This window comes from Pseudophryne corroboree, chromosome 8 (assembly GCF_028390025.1).
Source record: "Pseudophryne corroboree isolate aPseCor3 chromosome 8, aPseCor3.hap2, whole genome shotgun sequence".
NCBI classification, from domain to species: domain Eukaryota; kingdom Metazoa; phylum Chordata; class Amphibia; order Anura; family Myobatrachidae; genus Pseudophryne; species Pseudophryne corroboree.
In genome coordinates this window covers 299,068,606-299,074,605 of record NC_086451.1, presented here as the reverse complement: position 1 = coordinate 299,074,605, position 6,000 = coordinate 299,068,606, and the positions used below count along the sequence as shown (strand labels likewise).

Below are 6,000 nucleotides of genomic sequence, written 5' to 3'. Positions count from 1 at the left end.
CAGAAATGAGCAAACAAAAATGTCAAACTATTGATTGATTCTACAATGATTACTAAAAAGAGTATACAGTATAAATGAACTTGCTGCATGTACAGTATATGCTTTATATCATAGTGTGTTTACTCCTCTTTGCAAGATGTACCAGGCTGTAGCTATGCAACAGAGTAGCCTATTGTGACCAACCTCTCAAGGTTTTCCGACTATGCAGTAAAGCTGCCATTGGCTGATGTTCAGGTATCCTTGGTTACAGCTGTGTTCAAACACAGTTCCCTGCAACTCCATACAAGCTGCGACACATGAACAGAGGACACACCATTCACACCCAGTTAGCTGAAATAGCTGGTAGGTATTTATCTCTTATGGCACATTCAGCAGGATAATCTGCTGCTTTGGAAATCTAAGGTTAGGTAGTGCGAATGAGATATAGTATAAAGTAAATACATAATATTTTTTATTTTGCTAGTCTGGAAACACACATTTTCAAATAAACCTAGATTTGTTTATGGCTTTGAGGCCATATGTTGCTTTCCATGATGTTTCATATATTTGAATGAAAGATTTGACGAATAGTGTCATTGTACTTGTACACACTGTGGGGCATATGTATCAAAGCTTGCAGAGAGATAAAATGGAGAGAAATACACTACCAGCCAAGCAGCTCCTAACTGCCATGTTACAGCGTGTGTTTGATAAATGACAGTTAGGGGCTGATTGGTTGGTCTCTTCCCTCTTTATATCTCTCCAAGCTTTGAAACATATGGCGTTATGGCTTTGATGGCTAATTAAGGTATGATTATATAAGGTATCATTATGTTATCTATAGATGGCATTGGCAATAAAATTCCCATTGTTAGCGGTGGCGATACAATCCCCATTGCCGACAATGAGGACCCATCACAGCCTTTCTGGCTTCAGTGGTGCATTTCCAGCATTGCTTGATCATCGCCATGCCCTGCGAGGTTCAGGGATGGCAACTAATCAAAAAGTCGTTGGTAACCATGTTAACATTTATAATATTGACACCATAATGTCATCATAATGCTGACATGGTTCAAACTGTTGACAGGCACTAGGTTGACATTCTCAAACTGTTGACAACATATTTGCCTACTTTTGAAAAAGCATTTCAGGGAGATTGTGAAAGTAACACCTATCAGCGCGGGCGCGTACTGCTACATCGGAGAGGCGTGTCATTAAAATGACTTACATCCAAATGTAAATGAGCCCCAAAGTTAGTAAGATCTATTTGTTGAAGAAAAGACACTTATATTTTGCAGGATTTGTTTGGGTTTTGTGTTTTACAAGAGGTTCCATATACTGTAAGTGGCCACGAGAAACCTTATCTAAAACGCATGTAGCCATAGGGATCATTGTGCCTTATAACCAATGCAGAGACATGGCACTGATGAGCCCATTTGAATGTATGGATCTCTGATTTCTTTCCCCCCAAAAAAATGTAACAGCTGCATAACGGGGTTAAGGTGCAATCAGGGAGATTGCTGGTCTATTCAGGGAGTGAGGGAGATTGCTGCTATTACAGAGAGTCTCCTGCAGAATGAGGGAGGGTAGGCAACTATGGTTCACTGGTTCACAATGACCATGTGAATTGTCAGCAATCTGAGGATGCCGGCGGTTAGGTGTAGGTGCTGCCGGGAGGTTTTGGGTAATGCAGCGGGGGAGGGAGGGGTGATCATGACTGTGTATTGGTCGACATAGTCAATAGGTCGACATGATCAATAGGTCGACATGGTTAATAGGTCAACATGTACAAGGTCAACATGGAAAGAGGTTGACATGAGTTCTTTGTTTTTGGTGTAGTTTTCTTCGTAAAGTGACGGGGAACCCCAATTAGTGCACCGTGTCCCCTCAGCTCGCTCTGCTACCGCTGCGCTCGGCACAGGTTACCGTTCCCAGTTGTAGTCCACAAGAATCGTAAAGTATGAAAAAGTTAAAAAAATGTGAAAAACTCGACCTAAGTGCTAATGACCGTAACTCATACTCACCCTGTAAGAAATAATCAAGAAAGAATAATTGTGAAAAGCGATGGTATTTAGCAAGACAGTGATATTCAGCTGAATTATTTTTGTTTTAGTCTAAAACAAGCTGTTATAACGATACATATATCACAGTCAGTGATTTCTATACAACTAGAACAGTACAAAAATTATTGTTGAAACATTTCCCTATTCCAGGGATACACAGCAGTGACGTGCGGTGGGGTAAGCAGGTCCCGTTGGGACCCGCTTGGCCGGGTGGGGGGTTTTGTGTTCACACGGATCCTGTTCTGCGGGATGCTGCAGAACAGGATCCGGCCAGTGACACACAGGATTTCAATGTAACACAGTCCTGTGTGAACACATACATTGAAATTCACATTCAAATCTGAGATTTGGCGGGATTGTTCACATTGAAATCCCGCCATCCTGCCATCCGGCCCTGCGGTCGGATCCGCCGGCGGCGGGACTGCCGCAGATGTGTGGGCGCCCATATGCAGTCTCCTTCCGGCCAAGCGGATCCCGCTAAACGGGACCTGCTTGGCCGCTATGTGTGGCCATAGCCTATTGCTGCAGTAAATAAAATAGTTAGTTTGGCCAGAAAGTTCGAACAGTTCTGTGTGATTTAATCCATCCCATATGTGGCAGCCAAAATTAACTGATTAGTAACATGCAATTTGTTTTAGAGCTTGTAAAATGTTCAGCAAGAAGGTGGTTAGTATAATTGGTAGCAAGCAGCTTTGACATATATATATATATAGATATAGATATATATAGATATAGATATATATATATATATAGAGAGAGAGAGAGCTTTTGTATGTATTACCCTTTTACATGAAGTTGCTCCGAATCTGAATTCCCAACCACTGGTGCCACAACCCAAAATGGCCTTATCCAGAAGATGAATTGTCCTGAGGAACTTTCCTCTACTCTATTTTGGATGTCCATCAATCTTCAGTATAGAGCATGTGGTTAACAGCAACCGCTGTTATATTGAACTCGTTGCCCCCATGGTAGGTGGGCTCAGAGGGAACTCCGTACTCCAAGCTCTCCGCTGCACAGCATAAATCAGGCTGCTCCCGCTCTGTGGCGTGTATAGCTATCACCTGTAAGGCATGCACAGGCCAGCTCTCAGTTCCAACGTGTGTTGATGATGCATTTCCCCGCCTACGACATCAGCGGCTTCCTTAGATCTACTCTGTTTGAGTCTCTCCGTCCCTTTTATTCTCTCATGTGCACTCAGTATGTAATCTAGACTCCTCTCCCAGCTGTATAAATCACGGGAGAGGAATTTTCTACCTTCTTCCTATGAATCCCTTTATAGCTTTCATATTATTCCATCACAATATATACAAAATATCCACATATAATGACCACACAAATAAAGAAACCATATATATAGCTGAAACCTAGTCTTTTTTATTTATGTTCACACCGTTGTGCAAATCCTACTCTCAAAACAAACAAATTTATACCATATTTATCCAATTTAGTTTTATTTATATTTATATCTTCTTGTCTCTAACGTCCTAGAGGATACTGGGGTTCCATTTAGTACCATGAGGTATAGACGGGTCCATTTGATAGTGTGGACTGGCTCCTCCCTTTATGCCCCTCCTACCAGACTCAGTTTAGAAAATTTGCCCGGAGGAGCCGGTCACGCTTATGGAAGCTCCTGAAGCGTTTTCTGCATTTATTTTATGTTAGTTTCAGGCAGGGCTGGTTGGCACCAGCCTGCCTGCTTTGTGGGACTTAGAATGGGGGGACGGCCCAACCTCTTGAAGGGTTAATGGTCCCGTTCCCCGCTGACAGGGACGCGCAGCTCCTCCGGAGAGACTCCAGATTACCTCAGCGGTTCCAGGAGGTCATAGGGGGGGTGGGGGTCCCCTATCAGTGTACTTAGTCTGCAACCCAGCTAAGCTTTGCATTAGCGATAAGGGCGCGGTGGGGGCTGTGTCTCCCTGAAGGGCTCTTTGTGGGTTAATTGTGCTTAACCTCTTCGTGTGTGTGTGTGTGTGTGTGTGTGTGTGTGTGTGTGCTGTCACATTTACATTATGTCAGGCAAAGAGTGTGTATCTTGTACAGCGGAGTGTTCCTCTTCACCAGGGGGCTCACTGCTGGGTACTCAGGGCAGTGCACCTTCCAAGAATAGCGGGGCTGAAATGGTTTGGGTTACTACCATTAAGGGAATGATCTCAAATATTTCTACAAAGCTATCCCGCAATGAGAAAGAGACGGAATTCTTAAGACAGACTGTGTATGAGTTTATGAATAGAGACTCAGTCCCTAAACCAGCGTCTCAATCCTCTCTCATTTGTCCGCAAAAACTATCTCTGGCCCATATCCTGCAGTCTGACTCTGACGCTGATGGGTCAGACATGGAGGAGGGTGAGGTGGATTTGGAGGGTGGGGGGGATGCTACTCTGTCACAGGGAATTGAGGCTCTTATAGAGGCTATCAGGGATGTTCTGCAAATTCCTGATAAGGTGTCAGAGGAGTGTGAGGAATCTTAGTTTAATGTAAAAAAGAAGTCCTCAGTCACTTTTCCTGCGTCAAAGAAATTGAATACCCTGTTTGAAGAACCGTGGGTTAATCCTGATATGAAATTTCAAATCCCTAAAAGGTTGCTCTCATCTTTTCCTTTTCCCCTAGAGGAAGATCCACCAATAGTGGACGCATCAGTCTCTAGGCTGTCACGTAAAATTGTATTGCCTGTCCCCGGGTTAAAGTGAGCCGGAACGGGGCGGAACTGCGTTCCGTCAGTTCCACTTGGAGACGGAACACAGTTCTACCTCCTCCGGCTCACCTAACCCGATATGTGGCCGGCGCTGCAGGGAGATGCCGGGCGCCCGCTGAGATTGTGTTACCAGCGGGCGCCCGGCTCACTCTCCACATCGGCAGCTGGAAGCAGGAGCTCAATACTGAGCTCCGGCTTCCGGCTCTGTCAGTGTGCGCTATGGGAGAGATGTCATGATGTCTCTCCCATAGTGCCAAGGCTCGGGCGCCAGGAAGACTTCTGGGGTCGGACGCGGGAACGGGGCACGGTGAGTAATGTGATTTTTGTTTTGTTTTTTTCCTTTCTGTAGCGGCGCATCTACTGGGGGCAAATTAAGGGGGGCATTACTACTGAGGGGCGCTACTGCTGTGGGCATTATGTGTATTAGAGGGAACTCCATACTCCAAGCTCTCCGCTGCACAGCATAAATCAGGCTGCTCCCGCTCTGCGACGTGTATAGCTATCACCTGTAAGGCATGCACAGGCCAGCTCTCAGTTCCAACGTGTGTTGATGATGCATTTCCCCGCCTACGACATCAGCGGCTTCCTTAGATCTACTCTGTTTGAGTCTCTCCGTCCCTTTTATTCTCTTGGGACTTGGTGCACATTTGCACTCAGTATGTAATCTAGACTCCTCTCCCAGCTGTATAAATGGGTTCACTACGATCTGCCGGCGGCCGGCCTCCCAGCGACCTGCATACCGGCGCCGGGAGGCCGGCCGCCGGCTTACCGACAGTGTGGCGAGCGCAAATGAGCCCCTTGCGGGCTCGCTGCGCTTGCCACGCTACGGGCACGGTGGAGCGCTACGCGCGCCACACTATTTTATTCTCCCTCCATGGGGGTCGTGGACCCCCACGAGGGAGAATAAGTGTCGGTATGCCGGCTGTCGGGCTCCCGGCGTCGTTATGCTGGTCGCCGGGAGCCCGACCGCCGGCATACTGAAGACCACCCGTATAAATCACGGGAGAGGAATTTTCTACCTTCTTCCTATGAATCCCTTTATAGCTTTCATATTATTCCATCACAATATATACAAAATATCCACATATAATGACCACACAAATAAAAAAAAACATATATGTAGCTGAAACCTAGTCTTTTTTATTTATGTTCACACCGTTGTGCAAATCCTAATCTCAAAACAAACAAATTTATACCATATTTATCCAATTTAGTTTTATTTATATTTATATCTTCTTGTCGCTAACGTCCTAGAGGATATTTAGT

At 45.4% G+C, this 6,000-nt stretch overlaps 1 protein-coding gene across 1 annotated transcript in view; it reads left to right on the top strand.

Annotated features, from left to right (window-relative positions):
* Positions 1 to 240: 240 nt before the first annotated feature.
* The window catches only part of AKAP14 (A-kinase anchoring protein 14), a 90,593-nt gene continuing 84,833 nt past the window's right edge, over positions 241 to 6,000 (top strand). The window contains exon 1 of the mRNA XM_063937332.1: positions 241 to 342. The gene's annotated coding sequence lies outside the window, so the exon portion shown is untranslated. The remainder of the gene's footprint in view (positions 343 to 6,000) is intronic.